This window comes from Trichechus manatus, unplaced genomic scaffold, assembly GCF_000243295.1.
Source record: "Trichechus manatus latirostris isolate Lorelei unplaced genomic scaffold, TriManLat1.0 scaffold00033, whole genome shotgun sequence".
NCBI classification, from domain to species: domain Eukaryota; kingdom Metazoa; phylum Chordata; class Mammalia; order Sirenia; family Trichechidae; genus Trichechus; species Trichechus manatus.
In genome coordinates, this window is record NW_004443969.1 from 13072811 (window position 1) to 13096100 (window position 23290).

A 23290-nucleotide genomic window follows, 5' to 3' on the forward strand; every position below is an offset into this window, starting at 1 on the left:
AGCCCTGGGGGCACAGTGGTTAAGAGCTTGGCTGCTAACCAAAAGGTTGGCAGTTTGAACCCACCAGCCACTCTTTGGAAACCCTGTGGGACAGTTCTGCTCTGTCCTGAGGGTCGCAATGACTTGGAATTGACTGGATGGCAATGAGTTTTTTTTTTTATTCATGGAGGCAAAAGTCTGTTGAGGAATAAAGAAATTAAACAAATAATTACAAAAATAGTAATTGCAGTTATGATAAGTGCTACGAAGGAAAAATACTATATACAATGAAAGGATACTGTTCTGTCAGGGGTATAAGGGAATGATTCTCTGAAGAAATAACTTTTAACCTTTACGCTGATAACCTGAAGGATGAACTGGAGTCACCCAAGTGTTGGCGAGTTTAGCTTTCTGGAACTGATAAGTTCAGTAAGGGCTGGACCTTAGCACGTGAGGTTGGATGATGCAAAATGAAACTGGAGCCGATCACAATGGCCAAAATCCGTGCTAAGTATTTTGTTCTTAATTGTCAGAGCTCTGTACAGGGAAACCACTGAAAGATGTTAAAATGACAGTAATTTACTCATGTTTTTGCTGTAAGACATCACTTGGCTGCTCATGGAGGTCTGATTGGAGAGAGAGAGCGTACTTGCAGGGAGACCAGTTAGGCCAGTGCTTCTCAAACTTATCTGCAGTGAAGGACTAGTTTTGTTATATTTTAATTTTCTGTCTGTCGGAGACTGGTTCTTTTGTAAAACACAGTAAAATGGATGGTGTGATAGTGTCAGATTATTGCTATAAAGGTTTCTAAATGCTTGCTCTTAGTTTCTGTATTTACTTTGTCTCAGATGAATAACAAAAGTTTGTGGACCAGTATTGGTCCACAGACTACATTTGAATAAGTTCAGCTATTACAGTAGTTAAGGTAAGAGATGATGGAATCTTGGTCTAGGATGGTGATGATAACAATAAAGTAGCTGGATCTGACAAATACTCAGGAGGTAAAATTGATAGGATTTGGTGAAGAATTAGATTTGGGGCCCTAGGTAGAGAGGAAGATTGATTTCCAGGGTTAGTAGTTCTTGTGCCTGAGATAGGGCATAGTGGGAGAGGAGGAGCAGTTTTTTGTTTGTTAGTTTCAGGGAAGCAGTTTTTGTTTGTTAGTGTCAATTTGTATGATTGTTGATCATAATTCACTTTTAGACAAAATTTGACAGTGGAGCATACAAATAGAGATGTCTACTAGCAATTGCACATGTAAATCAAGAGCTCAGCAAAGAAATTTGGACTGGAGGTAAATTTAGAGATGGCTAATATATAGCTTATAACTGATATCTTTGGGGGATGGGAGGAGAGGTGTGAGGTCAGATAGCCTAAGGAGAGAGTATAGAGAGAAGATAGGAGGGCTAGGACTAAACCGTATGAAGCCTCAACATTTATATATTGGGAAAAGAAACGGAGCCAGCAAAGGAGACTGAGAAGGAGTAGCCAGAAGTTGGAGGAACTTTTCTTTGATACGACTGAACCAAAGGAAATTAACTGTTTGAAAAAAGAGGGAGTAGCTAATCAACTATGTTGAATGCTGCTGAGAATCATTTAAGATGAAAACTGAAAAGTATACATTGGATTTAGCAACATGAAGAAAAATTTTTGTTTCTCTGTAGTCATTCCATCCATAAACTATTTGATGATAAATTTTGTTTCATTCTGCCAGAGCTACAATCCTAAATTTAGAACAGAATCATATATCTAGCATGAGCCATATCTTCCTCCTTGAGCTTCAGGCCCATGTTTCCATTTATTGCCATCTTGATATTCTACATGCATTTCAGACTCAGTTTGTTTACAACTTTTTCATTCAGAATATATTTTTTAAGTACTATTTATCAGGTACTGGACTTTTAGGAATGCATTTAGAGCTGAGAGACTAGGGGAAATTGACAATTAAATATTTATTATAGTTTGATTAGTGCTGTCAAAAGGAGCCCTAGTGTCACAGTGTTAAGTGCTCAGCTGCTAACCGAAGGGTTGGCAGTTTGAACCTACCCAGTGTCTCTGCAGGAGAAAGACCTGGTGATCTACTTCTGTAAAGATTGCAGCCTAGAAAACCCTGTGGAGCAGTTCTGTTCTGTCACATAGGGTTGCTATGAGTTGCAATCAGTTTCACAACACACAACAGTGCTATTGTAACAGTTTATTCAGTATATTAGTTTTTTAATGCTGCTATAACAAATACCACAAGTGGGTAGCTTTAAAGTACAGAAATTTATTTTCTTATAATTTAGGAAGCTAGGGCATTGGCTATAGCGAAGGCTGTATGTGCTCTGGGGGAAAATCCTAGCCCAGATATTCCTTGGTTCTTTGGTGATCTTCACGTGGCATCTATCTTGCCCTGTTCGTGCGCGTTCCTATGTCTGATCTGCTCTTTTTGTAACTCAGAAGTGATTAGGCTTAGGACATACACTACACTGAGATAACCTCATTAACATAAAAAAGGTATTCCCAAATGGGAATACATCCACAGATGAGGATTCTAACACATATTTTGGAGGAACGCAATTCAACCCATAACATTCAAGTTGCCTTCAAAAGCACAGAAGATGGGCATCAGGGAAGGCTTCTTAAAGAAAATAACACTTGGGCATAGTGTTTCTGGTACAAAGGGCAATGCATTGGTAGAAGAGTTTAAAGAAATGATGTCTTAGGTAGTGTATTTTGAAAGTGTGCAAAGCAGGGCCTGAAACCAGTTCATTCAACAACTTGTTAGAAATGAAAATTCTCAGCAGGGGCTCAAACCTGAGCTCATTAGAAGCTCTGGTGCAAAGGCAAGAAATTGAGGCTAGGACATATGGGTAGTAGGTTGGAGAGGCTGACCATGTCTTTCAAAGCTTTGTCCCTTGAACCTCTTTCTATTTGATTTTGATTAATATCACCACTCATGCAGTCACTGAGCATAGACATACCTTTTGAATATCTTAAAAAATTAAAGATTATCTTAGTTTTAGTATTTACAGTATTCAAGTTTCTGTTATTTGTCCTAGTTAGCTTTATATTTTATATATTAGACTACCTGAAGAATGATGATAGCATAGCTTTAAAATTTCAGTTATACTTTAGTGATTTCTTTTTTAATGGGGCGGATTTGTGCATATAACTGTTCTTCTCAAATTAAGGGTATTGAAAATGAAGGCCTTGCTAAGGGATGCTAAGAGTTTACTATTAAACCTCAGGTATGTGCAGTAGTCAGCGATATTTCTATTGTGCCCAGTAGAATGAGAACAATCACCTAATATGTTGTATTATGTTGTAGAGGCTATAGGTCTCTGGATTTCTCTCTTCCACCATGAAGGTGGAAGCAACCTTTGGTCCGGGTGGAGAGCACATCCTGCATGTTGAGTGTGTCTCACAGACCATTCTCCACATGAGTTGGTTGGACCCCAAAGGCAAAGCCGATATCTTGATATTTGGGCGGCCTTATTACCAGAAGGATGTAGCTGAGATGGTCATGAGCTTGGCCGACCAGCACCGCCTGTGTTGGTGTGCAAAGTTCAGAGAAGGGTCCTGCTCCGGAGACTGGCACCCAGCAGGCTCTAGAGGCAGCCTGGAAGGCTGGCACTCTGCAGGCTCCAGACACTGCACAGTTCTGGCTTACCAAGCTTTGAAGGTAGTTTGTGCCCCGGAGCGTGAGCCTTGCAGAGGTTAAAGTGGAAGCCCTGCCTTGAATCTTGTTCTTATAGGTCCTGCCTGGGTAAGAATGATGGGTGAGTTTTTTTTTTCTTTTCTTTTCCTGTGTTAAATGTTTGCAGACACGAATTCAGAGAGTTCTAAAAAGAATCAAATTTCAAGGAAAAAACAACAACCATGGACATACACGCAATCAGATGTTGCCCAAATGAACATCACACAGTGCGTGACTGTATCTGAATTTTGTAACATAACTATGTGAAACTGAACTTTACACAGGTAAAACAGCAGATTTTAAATTTTTTTATGTACAAAATTATTTTGCCTCAAACCATGATTGGCATAGGTTGTATATACGCCTGAAGTGTATAATTGGAAATACTCATATGTACAATATGAATGTAGTTAGACAATAACCTCATCTCCTCCCCCTCACACCCCTTGCTACATCTGGGATTGTTTTATTTGCTTTCATTGTAGATTAGATTTAGGAGTAAATGATTAAAAACAAATGAGTAGGGTCAACAGCTATTTTAAAGCAAAAACTCGAAGACTGGGAGGCAGGTTAGGAGTATATGAAGTAAAACAACTGGAACAGAAATAACAAGAATGTTGACACAATGTGAAGAATGTAACCAATGTCACTGATTATTATGTCTAGGAATTGTGGAATGGAGCGGGTTTTCCTGTGTATTTTCACCAAAAATAAAACTAAAACAATCAATTAGGGGTTTCATTCTCATATTAACTCATGCCAAATCTGAAAGGTCCTAGTGTGACTGAAAAATAGTATTCTGCTTTTAAAATATCATTTGAGATTTGTTAGCAAAGAAGTTACCAGTATTTCTTGTCTGGGTATATTTACTGAAGCAAATTCAACAATTTTTCTTGTGTAAATTACATTTAACCCCCCACCCCCACCCCCATCCCTACCCCTACATACACACACAAAGTAATTTAGTAATTTTAGGTAAAAATTGCAGTTGTCTCAAGGTTTTCTTTCAGCTGTCATTTGGATACAGGTTTTTGGTATATTCCTTTTGAGAATTCACCTTGAAAGGTAAATAGTTTTCATCCTATAAGATGAAAAGCAAAGTAACAACGGACATAAATTTGTTCTGAAATTGTCAAGGCAAGTACCAATTTGCCACCAGGGCTCCTAAATTTTCTTTGTGACAACTCTTCTTGTTGTTAGGTGGCGTCGAGTCAGTTCCGACTCACAGCGACCCCATGTACAACAGAACAAAACACTGCCTGGTCCTGTGCCATCCTCACAATCCTTGTTATGTTTGAGCCCATTGTTGCAGCCGCTGTGTTAATCCATCTCATTAAAGGTCTTTCTCTTTTTTGCTGACCCTCTACTCGACCAAGCATGATGTGCTTCTCCAGGGACTGGTCCCTTCTGATAACGTGTCCAAAGTACGTGAGACGAAGTCTCACCATCCTCGCTTCTAATGAGCATTCTGGCTGTACTTCTTCCAAGACAAGTTTGTTCTTTCTTCTGGCAGTCCATGGTTTATTGAATATTCTAGGCTAACACCATACCATATTTCAAAGGCATCGATTCTTCTTCGGTCTTCCTTATTCATTGTCCAGATTTCACACGCTAATGAGGCAATTGAAAACACCCTGGCTTGGGTCAGGCGCATGCTAGTCCTTTATTAGTGACAACTCTTAGGATCAGTTTAAACCTTTTTATTAAACCAGTTATTCTACATAGCAATTAAATTTAGTATGTCCAGTTTTGTTAGAAAGTTCAGGTGGGACACAGGTACATAGTAAGCAGTTTGTGATTGCATTCAAAGTGTATTTTTTAAAAATGTGAAAATATTTCATGTGAGCATTTGATATCAATGGCATTTGTGAATTGGCTTGGATTGAGTCATATATTGGGGTATTTTGGTTCATGCTTTATTGTCTGTTTTCTCAGTTATCTGATTGATTTATTTTCACCGTAGTTTTGTCTGTCTACCTCCCCCCACACCCAGCCCTTTATCAACAAAAATTTCTTCTTCAAATTGTACAATTAAACCAGTATTTTTTCTTAGCAGAGTATAACCAGGTTTATTTGAACACAGAGGCATGAGAAACTGACAAGTTACTAGTCTTAGGCTGGGTTCTCTGGAGAAGCAAAACCAGTAAAGCACATAAATATACATAGAGAGATTTATATCAAGGAAATGGCTAACACGGTTGTAGAGGCTGGAATGTCCCAAATCCATGGGTCAGGCTGGAGGCTTCTCCTGATTCACATAGCCACAGGAGCTGGCAAACGTGAGACTGGCAAGTCAGACAGCAGGGCTCTTGCTCACAGGCTGCAAAGACCAATGAACCCCAAGATCGGCAGGCAAGATGGCAGGTAAGCTGCTAGCTCAAGTCTCAAGACCAGAGGTCAGATGAACAGGAGCCAGCTGCAAGATCAGAGTGGGCAGAAGTCCACAAGCCTTGTTAGAAAGTCCACCTATATTGGATGCAGGCCACACCCCCAACAAATCTCTCTTTCATCTGATTGGCTACTCACAACAGATGCCATCATGGAGGTGATCACATTATATCAAATCTCATCATGGAAATGATCACATCGTCATACGACTGCCAAACCACTGAGAATCGTGGCCCAGCCAAGTTGACATACAACCTTAACGATCACATTACTAAACTACAGTGTAAAGATAACCCTTACACTGAATTTCCTCATAGATCATTTTGATTAAGGGAAGGGAAGAACTACATTTTTTAAAAATATATTTTATTGAGTTTTTGGTGAACGTTTACACAGCAAATTAGGTTCCCATTTAACAATTTCTATACGTATTGTGCATTGACATTGATTACAGTTTCCACATTGTGTCAGCATTCTCCATATTTCCATTCTGATTATTCTACTTAAATTAATCCAGCTTTCCTGCACCCCTGACCTTCTCACTGTGCTTTAGTACAAATGTTGACCATTTGGTCTATATAGTTTTTTTTTTTTTTTTTTAAGGAGGACAGGACTCACAGATGATAACGTTTATTTTAGGAGCCAGTCTGTTATTCAGCTGAAAGGTGACCTATGGGAGTAGTTTCGGTTCAAAGTTTGAAGAGTATCTCGGGGTAATAGTCTCAGGGTTCCTCTAATCTCTACTGGTCCAGTAAGTCTGGCCTTTTTGTTGTTTTAAATAAGACTTAGAATTTTGTTCTACAGTGTTCTCCCATTCTATCCAAGACCATCTATTGTGTCCCTGGTCAGAACGGTCGGTAGTGGTAGCCGAGCACCATCTTGTTCTTCTGGTCTCTGGATAGATGAGGCTGTGGTTCTCCTAGGCAGTTAGTCCTGTAGACTAGGTTCTTCTTTGAGTCTTTGGTTTCCTTTTTCTTTTGCTCCAGACAAGTAAGAGACCAGTAATTGTATCTTAGATGGCTGCTCAAGCTTTTAAGACCCCAGACGCTACTTACCATACTAGGATGTATAATATAAATGTTATAGAGTGTATTGTGCCGGGTGACCAAGTTGTCCCATGAGACTATGATCGTAAGCCTTCAAATCCAGTAAACCAATCCTTCGAGGTGTTTAAAAGCACCTGTACCAGACACTGTGTCAGGTACTTTAGATATTTTATCTAATATGCTACTCCTTATCACTAACCCATGAAGTATAGATAATACCATAATTTATGAACTATAGTTACCATCAGTCACCACATGCACCAGTATTTTATGTACCCCTGTGAGACAGAAACGTCAGTTACAATTGTAAGATGCCATCAGTTTCAGATATGTTCAAATCTGGGAAATATGGGTGTCTTAAAAAAAAAAAAAAACCCCGTTGCTGTCGAGTCGATTCCAACTCATAGTGACCCTGTAGGACAGAGTAGAACTGCCCCATAGGGTTTCCAAGGAGTGGCTAGTGGATTTGAACTGCCAACCTTTTGGTTAGCAGTCGAGTTCTTAACCATTGTGCCACCAGGGCTCCATGGGTGTCTTAGAATCAGTGAAATGCAGAATTAGTACTACACTGTTTTATAGTTAGGTGCCTGGGTGTTACAAGTGGTTTATTCTCAACTACAAACCTAAAGGTTAGCAATTTGAATCCCCCCAGTGGTGCTATGGAAGAAAAGCCTGGCAATCTGTTGTTGTAAAGGTTACAAACAAGAAAACCGTAACACATGGGATTGCTGTAAGTCAGAATATACTCAACAACAGGTTTGGTTTTTGGTTTTATAGTTATTACCTCAGGTCCTTGAAACAACTAGTCTCCCAGCATCCCAAATGAAATGAGGACAAATTTAGATCTGCTTTACTCCAGAGCTCTCTAGGCAGCACTGCATATAGGTTAAGAGCATGCAGACGGTTTGCTGTTTAATAGCCTTGTGACTTAAGGTAAATTATGGAGCAGCTGTTTCCTGCTCTGTAAAATGGGGATAATAATGGTACCTACCTCATAGAATTGTTATAAGAATTACACATTGCCGTCGAGTCAATTCCAACTCGCAGCGACCCTGTAGGACAGAGTAGAACTATCTCTTAGGGTTCCGAGGGTCTGTAAGTCTTTATGGAAGCAGATTGCCACATCTTTCTCCCTTGGTGGGTTTGAACCACCAACCTTTCAGTTAGCAGCCGAGTGCTTAACCACTGTGCCACCAAGCTTCTAGTTACAAGAATTAAATGAGTTATGTTTACATTTAGAATAGTGCTTTTACATAGTTAAGTGATTTGTGTGAATGTTGATTAAATAAAAACAGTGATGTTCCTCATGTAGGTTGTATAAGTAGATGATGTGCTTAAAAGGGATGGAGAAAGACCATGTCAGATGGTTCATTGATATTTTGCACACACAAAGATTAAAGCATTTTATTGACTATTTTATTAAAACTAAAGTGCAGTCTGGGATTACTTTGATGTTTAGATTACATTTTTATTTTCACAAAAATGAAATGTATGAAAGTTCAGGTGAAATCTACTTTCCTTTCATCTCTATTATGACATATTTAGTCAGAATATTGATGTGCTATGATGGATGTGTTGAAAGTAACCTGTGATATACTTATGATTCCTGTCAATCTCATAATGAACTCATTCAGAAATATTTTTAAAGAGTTTCAATATTAAAGACTCCTGTTAATTTTAGTTAAAAGATACTGCTTCTGCATTATGAAGTATATTGAGGAAAAGTAATACTGAAGCAAGTTTTTATTTTCGTGGTTTTGTGTTAAACAAATGATTTCTTTAATAAGAATCAGCACAAAGCTGGTTCCTATGAGGTGGAAGTTAAAGATACCCCAAATGTCCATCTTCTCCAAGCTGCTGTACCACTCCATCATCTCTAACACCAAGTACTCCCCTTCCCCTCAGTACTCTTCTTCCTTCCAACTTTGGGATCGGTAATTCATTGCAACATCCCACAGAACTCATGGGCTGTACTTACAGTTCAGCATTAGGGAAGTAACAGGCTACAAATCGGGATCGGGATCAACTTGGAAGTAACAGGAACAACTCAGGAGACACAGGATACAGTTTGTCAATCAGGACAGCTTCCAACCAAGACAGCTCTTAGGTCCTTCTTGGCCATGCTTGGGCCACTGGACCTGGTCGGGCTTCTTGCCACCTCTCAGCTGCTTCTTGCCATCTTCAGTATTACAGCTCCTTCTCTCTCTCGGTGTCTCTCTCTAAAAGCCGCTGTTGGGTAAGCTGCTTAAGTGGCAAGCTCTTTATCACTTTCGAGGTGTGCCTCCCTCCCCCTCAGTAAGACCAGGAACTAACCAATCCTCTCAATAGACCAAAAGTCACCCACTTTGCTGTAGTAATGCATGAATCCCAGAAAGGGTCTTAAATGCGCTTTATTTGTATAGTAAACTAACCAACTTCTTGAAAGATTGTGGCCCAGCCAATTAAAGAGAAACCCGTTGCCCTACATGCACAAACATGATTTTGTTGCTTCATCTTGGGATTTAAAATCTTGTCATATACCCTGATTAAAAAACAGGTTAAGACTTTCCTTTGAACTTCTTGATTTTTCGCTTATTTCTACTTTTGCCTTGTTTTTATTCCTTTTTTCTATTTCAAGCTGGCACCATTTATTTACTTCACAAATAGTAATTAAACACCTATTAAATGGGAGGTTCTGTGTTTACAACAATGAATTGGAAATAGCCCTTGATCTAGAAGAAGTCACTATTTGGAATTCATTAACAGTTTCTACTCATTTAGTGCTTAGGAATGTTGCTAAGGAGTCAGTGTTTCTTAAGTGTTTCTACTAAATACATGACAAAGAAGAGTGAATTCTCGAGGGATGGGGAAAAAAAAACGCGACAGCCATGAAGTTGATTCCAACTCAGTGACCCTGTAGGATGGAGTAAAACTGCCCCATGGGGTTTCCAAGGAGCGACTGATGGATTCGAACTGCCGACCTTTTGGTTAGGAGCCATAGCTCTTAACCACTGCACAACCAGGGCTCCAACAGCATTCCGTTATTCGACTGTTTATGCCATAATTTATCCATTCTGCTGTTTGTGGACATCTAGATTGTTTTGGTTAGCAGCTGTAGCTCTTAACTACTGCACCACCAGGGCTCCACTGTGTGTGGAGGGAGGTGAGTATTTGAGTAGTGTGGTCAAGGTAGTGGTGGAGGAGGCTTTGTTACATTTTTTTCCCCAAGTTTTTTGTTTCTCTTAAAAATGATGTGACTCTTGCATTGTATTACCTTAATATAGCCGCCTTTGTTTTAATATGCAAATATTTTAAATAACCATGAAGAAAAAAATTTCGAAAAAGTGTCCTGTCCCAATTTTGGGGTGGAGGGAATATGGCACCGGGTACAGGATTTTATTAAAAACATCAAGACATTGAGGCTGCTCCTTTTAGTCGTTAAATATTTCTTTGCTTTTTTAAGTAAATTTTATTGAAATATAGATTCAAAGATATACAAATATCATCATATAGCAGGTACATTTTTATACCTCACTTCTTTTCATCAACATTTATGTTTATGTAATCCATCCGTGTAGCATACTAAAAAAAAATAAAACAGTTGCCGTCCAACTCTGACTCATGGCAACCCCATCTGTGTTAGAGTAGTACTGTGCTCTGTAGAGTTTTCAGTGACTACTTTTTTTGGAAGTAGATCACCAGGCCTTTCTTCCAGGTCGCCTCTGGGTGGACTCAAACCTCCAGCCTTTCAATTAGCAGCTAAGCATGTTAACAGTTTGCACTACCCAGGATATCCTTGTTGCTCTATGCTTGTACCTGTACCTGTTACCATTGAGTCGATTCCGACTCATAGCGACCCTGTGCGGCAGAGTAGAGCTGCTCCGTGGGGTTTCCAGGGAGTGACTGATGGATTCGAACTGCCGACCTTTTGGTTCGGAGCCATAGCTCTTAACCGCTGCACAACCAGGGCTCCAACAGCATTCTGTTACTCGACTATTTATACCATAATTTATCCATTCTGCTGTTGGTGGACATCTAGGTTGTTTTGGGCCATAATGAATAGTGTCCCTGTAGAATGTTCTGGTGCATATCTTTTTATGCACATGTATATAATTCTGTAGAGTGTTACCTTGAGGTGGTTGTTGAGCCACGTTGTAGGCTTATTATCAGCTTTAGTATATGTTTACAGTGTTTTCCAAAGTGGTTGTATCACTTTATAGTCTTATCAGTAGTGAATGAGAATTCCAGTTGTCTCACATACTCTGCTACATTATTTAGCCATTCTGGTGGGTATCGACTTAACAGCAGCAGGTCTGGGTTTGTGTGTGTGTGTGTGTGTGGGTATAAAGTAGTATTACATTATGGGTAGGCAGCAGTTTCAAAATAAACACTGTGCCTTTTTCCACTCCTACCCACTTAACGCCTCCCATGTGCACACCAAGGAAAGACTACAGTAATGGATGTTTGTGTAATTGCACCAAATCCATCGTATGATTCTGGTTGCTTTGCCAGTTGATGAGATGCAGGATAATAAATTTAAGTATAAAGAAAATGAAACTAATGAAAATTATAGCTTCACTGTATAGTTTACTTTCTGACAAATGATGCATTTCTGCCTAAATATTGCTAAATATGGAAAAGGTTTTAAGATTCTGCAAACTGGTGAGAAGTTTGTAGGCTCTTTTATTTTATTGAGTACATCTGCAGCATTGCTCCAAAGCTCTAATTATGCAATGCGGTAATACACTTGTTCTTACTTGACTGTCTACCCAGATTGTAGAGCTGTGTTCATTCATTATTCTATGAGGTTTTGCTACCCTTTAAAGAAGGGAAACACAGTCTACAAAGCAAAGCTTACTCAGTTTTCAGAACTTGAAAGTAGAGAAAATATACATTATCACGTGCTCACAGCATGCTGTGTGTTATTTTACATTTGGTTTCTGTTATTTATGGAGTGTATCTTGTAAATGTCACAGAAGGAAGTGTTGCTTTGCTAATCTGTATTTTTCATTACTAATTGTGTAGTGAAAATCAAGATTGCAAAAAATTTCTCTGCCCATGAATCATTTTCAGTGTTAGGATTGTGGTTAGTCTCTTCTCTTTCTTCAGTGAATGGTTTTCGTTTTTCAATGAATGTGGATCATCTTGGAGTCTTATGTAGGGAAGGGCCTTTCCTGTACTTTTTAGGGATCATGATTAGTTGTTGATTTCTTGTCTGCTGAGACTCATAACTCCAGATAAGCCCACAGTTTTCCCTTTTTAACATTTCCATATACCTAACTTTTTTTAGCTAGTATTTTTACGTCTGACGTCAGTTCTTATTGCTGCAAAGTGCGGTTCTAAGGTAGAGCAGCCTTTTGATAAATCATTGTGTTCTACATATTTATAAATTGTTACTAATATTGATAGTCACAGGAATCATGGAATTATTAGCTTATCAGAAGAGCTGAGATGTTGCTTTGAGATGCAAGAACAGCTCAGCTTATTTTACAAAGCATTTTCTTGTGAGGGAGCTACGGCTGATAGTTACAGAAGTGGATGGTGATAACCTCATTTTATTAAATCTAATTTAGCCATGTGTTACATCATTTTAGAAAAGACTAGATTAAAATCCAGGAGTCTTTTAACACATTACTTTCTGTGGATCATTTTGCTTCATTTTTTTTTCTTTTTGTTCTTTCCCTTCTGCTTAAATTAAGTAGCTATGTGGTAAAAATGTTTTCCTTAAGGATTGTTAAGCCAGTTTAATGGTATGGACATGCAAGATGGTAACATAAAAGAATAGATCTCTACTACTCTTTACCCTGGAAGCCCTGGTGGCCTAGTGGTTAAGTGCTACTATGGCTCCTAACCAAAAGTCGGCAGTTCAAATCCACGAGGCATTCCTGGAAACTCTATGGGGCAGTTCTACTCTGTCCTGTAGGGTCACTATGAGTCAGAATCGACTCGATGGCAATGGGTATAATTTACCCGAAGACATGCTGTTTTGTCCATTTTTTTCCCTAGAACTTTGGTAACTTAGAGGTCCAAAAAGTGACAGTCCCTCTTACATTTTTCCAGGATGATGATACAGTTTCATTTTACCCAGGAAGGTGCCAATTTACATCTTTTGTCCCAGCATGCTGTGCAGTTTAGAATTTGTATTGGATATTTAATTTTGAATCAAGTACTGTTATTAATAGTTGCATTAAAATAAATTGGAATGGATTTGGTAGACATTCACTTTTTTTACTTACAGCTTGTGCCATGATCTAGTCTATTAAAGTATGAGATATGTGTGTGATGATCAGTTATGTCATTAACAGGTAGTAAAATCTGACAGACATCTACTGAGAACCTTTCCTTCTTAACTCTTCCTAGATAAAATGTAATCAACATCTTGCCTTCAAGGACAGTATGGAAGAGACAAGATCTCTATGATTGGAAGTGGGCTAGAACACAAATGACTGGGGACAGCCAACTGCTTTAGGTCCTGGTTGATGGCAGCAGATGTATCTGATGCTGCTCCTGCCCTTATTGGTCACTTTGAATGGTAGCCTTTTGTGCCTTATTCATCGCTGTAGCTTGCAAGATGTATGGAGCCACTAGGATGCTAGTAGGTGAGGTTATTGGGGAATTAGAGATTATGTGAACTGAATGTGAACTGAAATAGTGGCTGAACAGTCCTGCCAAAGAACACAGTAATGTTCAATAAAGCTTTGTGTAATGATGGAAATGTTCTATAATCTCCACTTTGCAATATAGTAACCACTATCCACATATGTCTATTGAACACAAAATGAGTCTGTTACAACTGAGGAACTGAATTTTTAATTTTATTTAAATTAATTTAAATTTAAATAGGCAGATATGGTTAGTGACTACCATATTAGACAGTGCAGGTACAGAGAGTAGTCTGAAAAATCTTGCTACACTGTTTTTAGGTGTAAATCTACAATGAATTATTTCATTATTCGGTAAAACTTTTATTTGGGAATAGACCCTTTTGACAGCTATGTGTTTAATGAAATAATACACTTTTGAAGCCACTATGCTGTTTATTTTTTAAGATTTTCTACGGTATTCAGCAACTCAGGAGCATATAGGGGTGGTTAGATTCATATGGAATAGAATGTCTGCAGGATGGTTGTAAAAGAACAAAGGGGTGAAATAGTTACAGTGCTTTTTAGAGAGTGTCTGATGTATTTTGGGTTTTGAGTTTGGTATGGAAGAAAGTGAAACCGTAACAGGGATGATAGTTTAAGAAAAAAGCAGCAAGGGGCCAAGGAAATGTTTGCAGTAAAAGGTTTGGGGGATTAAATTGATGACAGGATCAAAATAAGTTCTTTTGGAAAATGATAATACTGAGGTTTATTTTCAGAGTTGGTCAAGCTATTCTAGGTAATAAGTTCCAAGTTAGAATCTTTGGGAAAAAGTTACTAAAATGTTAAGTGGGTGAGATCATTCAGAACGGTCAAGAAACTGTTATGTTGGTTAAGTTGGAAGTCCACAGGGGTGAAATTATCCAAGATGATGGCAGTAATATTGAAAAAGACCATGGAGATATGTGCTGAAGTCCTCAGTGAAGGAATCTAACTGGAAGGGAGGGAGGAGATGATAGTGAGGGAAGAGAAAAGGGTGAGAGAACACATTTGACTCATGCAACTGTAGACGGTTTAGGTAGAAGGATAGAAATGTGGTTTGGAAGCAACAGTGGGGAGCTGGGAGAACTCTAACTACTCCCGGCTCTTTTTCTAGATCACAGATGTAGGAAAGGATGTTAATTTTAACAATTCTACTTTGTCTGCCTTATGGGGACATTGGTGATTCAGTGGTAGGATTCTCACCTTCCATGCTGGAGACCAGTGTTTGAGTCCCTGCCAGTGCTTCTCATAAGCAGCTACCACCCATCTGTCAGTGGAGGCTTTTGTGTTCCTGTGATGCTGAACAGGTTTCAGCAGAGCTTCCAGCCTAAGATGGATGAGGAAGAAAGGCCTGGTGATCTACTTGTGAAGACCCCATGCATCACAACGGTCCAATCTGCAACCAGTTATGGGGATTTGTTCAGTTGTGCTTTTGTCACCATGAGTCTGGGGCCGACTGGAAGGCCCTTAACAACTTTATCTGCCATAGTTATTGGCCGCTCTGACCATATCTTTGTCATCTGTTTCTCCAGTGCTTAACCTGTTTAGATACTTAATGTTTGTTCAGTAAATGCTAGATGAATGATTGTTCCACTATCCTGCAATTTTAGAACAAAGAGTATTGCTGAGTGTCTTAGGCTGGTTTCTCTAGAGAAGCAAAACCAGTGAAGCATATAAATATATGTAGACAGATTTATATCAAGGAAATGGCTCACACGGTTGTAGAGACTGGAACGTCTCAAGTCCGTAGGTCAGGATAGAGGCTTTTCTCGACTCATGTAGCTGGAGGGGCTGGCGAACCCAGGATCCACAGGTCAGAGAACAGGGCTCTTTTCTTGCTCACAGGCTGCGAAGATTGATGGATCCCAAGATAGGCAGGCAAGACCGCAGGTAAGCTGCTAACTCAAGTCCTGAGAGCTGGAAGTCAGACAAACAGGAGCCAGCTGCAGGTTGCAGAGCGAGCAAAAGCCCACGAGCCTTGCTAGAATGTCCGCTTACATTTGATGCAGGCCACACGCCCAAGGAAACTCCCTTTCAGCCGATTGGCTACTCATAGCAGATCTCGTCATGGAAGTGATCACATTATATCAGATTTCATCATGGAAGTGATCACAACATCATACGACTGCCACGCTACATCATAACTGGCAAACCTCCGAGAATTCATGCCCCAGCCAAGTTGACACACAACCTTAACCATCACATTCAGATACTTCTAAAAAGTGATTTGGAGACTAGTGAAAGCAGTTGTTACTTTAACATAATTATATTTTCAAAATATGAAATTAATTGTCCCAAGTATAATGAGACATTTTTGTACTCAAAGTGGTGATACAGGAAATTACAGGAATTTCTGTATAAATTAGTGAATGGTAGGTTCTTAATGGGTAATTAAGGGTAGATGGGGTGTTTGGGGGACTTTTTGATTTTTAGAGATTGGCAAAGGATATTGCACAATTGATGCATATGTTTTAGAACTTTCAACAATTATTGCAACTTTTTGGCAACTGGTTACTTTCTTTTCTTTCATTAGAGCATCAGGCTTTTGAGGGGTGAATTGTAGCAGATTAACTTTGGGGCAAGATGGATAAAGAAGTCTTCAGTAATTTAAGGTAGAATTTGTTGACCATTGCTAAGTGAAGCAGGAGGAGAAATGTGTTGGCAAAAGACTGTTATGATTCTGTCAAAAGCTACTGGGGAGAAAAAAGCTTTGTAATCAAATGTTTAGCCTATTTTCCTAAAACAAGAAAGAGAGAGACTACGAGAGCAAGAAACAGAGAGGGTATGAGAGTTTGAGGACATAGCTTTTATTTTAGATGAATGTTTTAGGACTCAGGTAAATTTGAAAAATGCCTGGGCTTAATATTAGTGAATCTAGGATTGACAAGTTAACTGTGTAGAAACTGCCCTAATTACTTTACAGACCTTATCTCCTTTAATATTCAGCAGTCTTTCTGAGCAAGTAATTATTATTCCCTATCTGTAGATGAGGAAGCTAAGGGCCAGAAAAGGAAAGTAAGTGACTTATTCAAGAGTTATAAAATTCAATTTTTTTTTTAAATTTACATAGTTTTTATACACAGATCTTACATTTCAGTGAGTTTTGACGGATGTATTCATCTGTGTAACAACAACCCCATCGAGATATAGATCATTTCCATTACTCCAGAAAGTTCCCTCAAAGGTTACATTAATCCTGAGAAACATTTTGGATACCAGTCTGTCTCTTTCCAACTACACCACCACGTCACTTGCATTAAAAGGCAGATGGAATTTATCAGAGATAAGCAGCGCGAGAGCCGCAGAGTTAATAGCTGATAAAACAGCTGATGGAGAAGCAGGTGATCCAAGTTGAAAAAGCAAAAATAAAACCTCAAAAACCATATTTCGGCAAATTTAACTCTGCTTTTCATAGTTCTGACATGATTACTGTTTCGTAGGCTAGTTCTATCTTTCAGTTTCATATTGATACTCATACACATAGAACTAATTTATTGAGTATTTTCTTTGTACGAGACACTGTACTTGGTGTCTTCTATGTATTTCTACTCAATACACCAATCATTTGAGATACTTACCATTTATTGTTACAGTTTACAGACTAGAAAACTGAGGCCCAGAGAGCTCACACTCCTTCAGAATTTGAACCCTGAAGTCTAACTTCAGAATCTAAACTCTTAACCTTGATGACACTTCTTGGATCATTCTCTAATATATTTGGTACTTTGTTTTAGGAGGCAATATGTTATTTACCGTTTAGTAAATATATAATTCTTTACCATTAAAAAAAAAAAACCTGCTTCCATTAAGTCGATTCAGACTGATAGTGATCCCGTAGGACAGAATAGAACTGCCCCATAGGGTTTCCAAGGCTATAATCTTTATGGAAGCAGACTGCCACATCTTTTTCCCTTGGAGCAGCTTGTAGGTTCAAACCACCGACCTTCTGGATAGCAGCTGAGCACTTTGTGCCACCAGGGCTCCTTACTTTACCAGTTGTTGTTAGGTACCATCGGGTCGGTTTTGACTCATAGCAACCGTTTGTACAACAGAACAAAACACTGCCCATTCTGTGTCATCCTCATAATCGTTGCTGTGCTTGAGCCCATCATTGCAACCATTGAGTCAGTCCATCTTGTTGGGGATCTTTCTTTCCCTTCTTTCACTGACCCTCTTGAATGGTCCCTCCTGATAACATGTCCAAAGTATGTGAGACAAAGTCTCACCATCCTTGTTTCCAAGGAACATTCTGGCTGTACTTCCAAGACAGATTTGTTCATTCTTCTAACAGTCCATGGTTTATTCAGTATTCTTCACCATAATTCAGTGGCATTAGTTCTTCTTTGGTGTTTCTTATTCACTGTCCAGCTTTCACGTGCATATGAGATGATTTGAAAATACCATGGCTTGGGTGAGGTGCACCTTAGTCCTCAAAGTGACGTGTTTCCTTTTTAACACTTTAAAGAAGTCTTTTCAGCAGATTTGCCCAATGCAGTATGTCATTTGATTTCTTGACTGCTACTTCCATGGACATAGATTGTGGATCCATGTAAAATGAAATCTTTGATAAATTCAGTATTTTCTCCATTTATCATGATGTTGCTTATTGGTCCAGTTGTGAGGATTACTGTTTTATGTTGAGGTGTAATCCATACTGAAGGCTGTAGTCTTTGATCTTTATCCGTAAATGCTTCAAGTCCTCTTTGCTTTCAGCAAGCAGTGTTGTATCATCTGTATATCACAGGTGGTTAATGAGTCTTTGTCCAATCCTGATACCGCATTTTTCTTCATATAGTCCAGTTTCTTGGATTATTTACTCAGCATACAGATTGACTAAATATGGTGAAAGAATACAACCCTGACACACACCTTTCCTGACTTTAAACCACACAGTATCCCCTTGTTTTGTTCAAACGACTGCCTCTTGGTCTATGTACAAGTTTCTCATGAGCACAAGTAAGTGTTCTGGAGTTCACATTCTTCACAATGTTATCCGTAATTTGTTACGATCCCCACAGTCAAATGCCTTTGCATAGTCAATAAAACACAGGTAAACGTCTTTTTGGTATTCTCTGCTTTCAGCCAATATCCATCTGACAGCAGTGATATCCTTTGTTCCCGTCCTCTGCTGAATCCAGCTTGAATTTCTGGTAGTTCCCCATTGATATACTGCTGCAGCTGCTTTGGAATGATCTTCAGCAAAATTTTACTTGCATGTGATATTAATGATATTGTTTGATAATTTCCGTATTCTGTTTTTTGAGTGCCTTCCAACCTGAGGGGCTCATCTTCTGGCACTATATCAGACAGTGTTCCACTGCTGTTCATCAGGTTTTCATTGGCCAGTTTTTTCAAAAGTGGACCAACAGGTCCTTCTTCCTAGTCTCTCTTAGTCTGAAGGCTGATGAAGCCTGTCCACTATGGGTGACCCTGCTGGTATTTGAAATACCAGTGGCGTAGTTTCCAGCATCACATCAACTTACAAGCCACCACAGTATGTCAAACTGACAAGACTAGAGGTGGACTTTACCAGTAGTCCACTTTAAATCTAATCCGTGTATCTTTGCCTGTTACCTACCATGATGTGTCCTACAAGGAGTCCTGGTAGCACAGTAGTTAATGCGCTCAACCGCTAACTGAAAAGTCCGAGGTTCGAACGCACCAGCTTCTCCACAGGAGAAAGATGTGACAGTCTGTTCCCGTAAAGATTTACAGCCTTGGAAACCCTATGGGGCAGTTCTGTGAGTCGGAATCGACTTGACAGCAGTGGGTTTTGGTCTGTCCTAGACAGTGGTTACGGAAAGATGAAGCTATCGTAACCTCAGGTTGCTTAGTATATTGGGTGAGTTGGAAAAAATCATAATGTTTTTAACTAAAAGTCTTGGATTTAAGTTCTGACTTGCTGGATTTTTTTTTTTTGTTGTTGCTGGTTTATAATCTCTATGACCTTACGTAGCTCGTGTTGCTTTTTTTTGTGTTTCAGTTTCTTTGTAAAATAGAAGTAACTACTTCACAGGGTTGTTTAGAGGATCAAATGAGATAATGTGTATAAGAGTTTAAAGTTCTGAAGTGTGAAGTAAAATCTTATGAATTTTTATGCCAATAACTACAATAAATTTGATTAATCCTATGTTAGAGGCATTCATTATGAAAATGCTTAGGTAACTAGAAAATAATTCATTTTACTGAAGAAAATGGTATAGGGCCACAAGATGGTTAGTGAAAGCTTTAGCAAAGAGGTGAATAAGATGGGCAGATTAAAGTACAGTGTTGATGCTTAAAGAAGAGATAAAGTTAAATTATCTAGATACTTTGTTAATGGAAATAACTTATTCCTACATGAACTAGATAAAAGAAGTGTGCTACTACTATTTATAAATTAGAGCTCAAATTAAGTTAAAATTTTTATCAGCAGTTTGTATGATGCATATATTTCCATGAAATTTCACCCATAATACTTTATAAAAGCAAATTGTGCATAGGTAATTTTTTATTTTTTCTGTCTTGTTAAGAGCTTTAAGCCACTGTGGAAATTTGCTAAACTTTGTAGGCTAATGCCCAAGTCAGTTTACTTTTAGGGGTGACAGTGAATTTAAAGATAATGCTTTGGTGTTAAGAGTATCTGGTTGATTCTTTTTATCATGTTTTTTTGCTGCAAATACATATATACATACATTTGGGTGGCAACATTTGGTTTTGAAATTTTTATGAAATTAGAAATTTTTATTAAAAAAAGGCACGGTCAGGTTTTTGCAGTTTTGTTTGTTATAGAAGTTATAGAAGTTTATAGAAAGTTATAGAAGTTATAGAAGTTTTAGAAGATTTAAAGAAGTTATAGAAGATTTTACATGAAGGACTCTGAGGTCTGGTTCAAATCATGAGGACAAGGGCTATCTTTGTTTTGTCTTTCCTGTTTCCAGAGGGCAGGCTCCCCCAAAATACTTGAACTGATGAGTGAATAGGAGACAGAGTGAGTAAATTAGTGAATGAGTGATAAGAAGGGAGAGGTCATGCAAACTGGCCGTAGTGAATGGTCTCCTGACTACTAGCCTGGCTCTTTTTAGTCCACCATACTGTTTGTATATTATTATAATTTAAAATTTTATAAGGTTTAGTAACCATAGCTATAAACCATGCTGCTAATTAAATAAAGCTGATTTTTTAAAAACACACTACTGTCTTTGTAACATTTATGGAAATTGCCTACTTTTAAAAAGTGAAATATTCCATATATTTTAAAGGTTATGGTTATTAACATAAATACAGATAGGCTCATACTTTTCTTGTTGTGCCTTGTATATAAGTTATTACATAAGTAGTAAGAAAACGGTTGGACTTAATAGCAACTAGCATGACATATAAATGTAGTTATTTGAAAATGGTGATTTTTAAAATGATTTCCAAAGATCTGGCATGTCCTTACTATGTTATGCTACAGGAAAAAGAGTAGAGTGCTGGAATGACCTGTCGTTGATTTTTTTAAGAAGTTAATTGCAGCGTGAGGAAATTATTTGGTGATGTTGAATAAGTTTTAGACTACATTTTATGAGTCTTTCTGTATTAACTTTGGTAGAACTGGAAGGGACTTAGTAACTCTTGCCTGCAACTCCTTGTATAGCCAGAGGCTCAGGGAGTGATGTGCCAAAGGGCACGTGGTCTGATACTTAAAATGGCCAGAAATAGAAACCAGGTCTCTCAATACATGGATCCCAGTGCTTTTTTCCATTTTACCCTTGTCAAGGAAAATGACATATTTATGCCTATGTTTAGATATTGTTAAATTATTTCCTGTAATCTTTTCATTGAAAATACATTAAAACAACAGATGCAATGATTTTTATGAGGTTATCTGTGTATACAGAGGTTGACATTTTGTGTGTGTGTGTTTTTTTTTTTAGGGGAACCTTGGTGTTAGGTACCAAGTCAACAGTAAGCGGAGCTTTTAAATAATTACATCTCTGCTTGTGTAGAAGGCTTCACCACCCTGTATTGATGGCTTTTAGGAATTATATAATAGAAAATGTGTTAGTTTTAGAATGCCTGGAAGTCTTTTGCCTAACTTTATAAAGTTTCCATATATATGTATAAACTACGTCCTTACTTCAGCGTTAGAGGATGTTGTGGGCTTCAAAAGAGATTTATGTTCCGTAACACTGGGAGTAAGACCCTTTAACAAAGAAGATGAAACTGGCCAACCGCTGAGGATAACACCCAGATAAAACGGGAGGGAGTCTTTGGGTGGTGCAAACAGTTAACATGCTCGGCTGCTAACTGAAAGATTGGAAGCTCTAGTCCACCCAGAGGTGCCTTAGAAGAAAGACCTAGTGATCTGCTTCCAAAAAATCAGTCATTGAAAACCTTTTGGCGCAAGTTCTGCATGGGTTTTGCCATGAGTTGGAGTCAACTCGATAACAACTGTTCTTTAAAATGAGAGACCTCGCTAGAGGGAGGACAAATGAAGGATAACTGATCAGTGATGATTTGATTTTTATATCAAATGATATTAATAGCTTCCTGGTCTGGCCCTCAAACTAGAACAGTGGTTCTCAGTGTGAGGTTGGTCCCTAGACCAGCAATGGCAGCATCACCTGAGACCTTGTTAGAAATGCAAATTCTTGGCCCCAACCCAGACCCAGCATTTTGTTTTAACAGGCTTTCCAGGTGATTCTAATGCACACCTGCATTTGAGAATCACTGCCCTAGAGAAATATAAACCTGTAAGAATACCATTTGAGGACTGCCTTGTCAGTCACCTGGAGGCTGAGACTGTTAGGTCGAATCATAAGAAAGTGTTGATATACTCCTGTTTTTGACCTACAAAAAAGTTTGTTTCATATAGTTCAACCTCATAAAATTGAAAAAACTGATTAAAGTTTGAAGGAAGGTCTCCTTTTACTTGGGGGCAGAGAGCTTAAACTGTAGAACAGCTATTTCACGTAGGCCTTAATAGCCAAAGTAGGAAAATGTTAAGAGCCCAGGTAAGTAGATTATAAGGTATGTGAAGGTATTTGCTCAGCCCCTCATGCATCATTTGGTTTAAACTTAGGTCTTCTGTAAATTCATCACCAGTGCCCTTGATTCCCCTAGCTCTTTTGACTTTCCCCTTATATATAGGACTGTAGGTAGCAAGGAAGGAGGAATATTCCTGTCTCTACCCAGTTTTTTTCTTGGGGTTCAGAATGTTTCCATTGCTGTATTCTTCAACACCCATTGTTCCTACTAAGATTTTTCTCAGTAGCAGCTATGCCTGGATATAGCTGCCACTAAATCTAATCACTCTACTGAGAGTCACATCTTTTTCTAATTTGAAGAGGAAAGTTTCTATTTAGAACAGATTTTAGTCAACTTCAGATAAACTTGTTTTAAGTAATTAGAGCTATAAAATGGCCAATTTTCATGTCTAGGCCAGAATTAATTCCCTCAGGCCATATAATTAGTCTCCTTTCCCCCCTTTTTTTCCTTTAAACAAACACCAAACATCATGCTAGACTTTCTGTTACAGACATGAGGAAAACTCAAACAATCTCCATGAAGATAATAATTTAGGTAAGAACACAAACAAGTACATAAAACTCTAGAAAAAGGCAGTGAACAAA

General features: G+C 38.5%; 1 protein-coding gene across 5 annotated transcripts in view; it reads left to right on the forward strand.

Annotated features, from left to right (window-relative positions):
- The window catches only part of SPOPL (speckle type BTB/POZ protein like), a 66048-nt gene that overhangs the window by 3674 nt on the left and 39084 nt on the right, over positions 1-23290 (forward strand). The window contains exon 2 of one of the 5 annotated variants that reach the window (XM_023730208.1): positions 3786-3942. The exons of the other annotated variants lie outside the window; for them this stretch is intronic. The gene's annotated coding sequence lies outside the window, so the exon portion shown is untranslated. The remainder of the gene's footprint in view (positions 1-3785; positions 3943-23290) is intronic. 5 annotated transcript variants of the gene reach the window in all.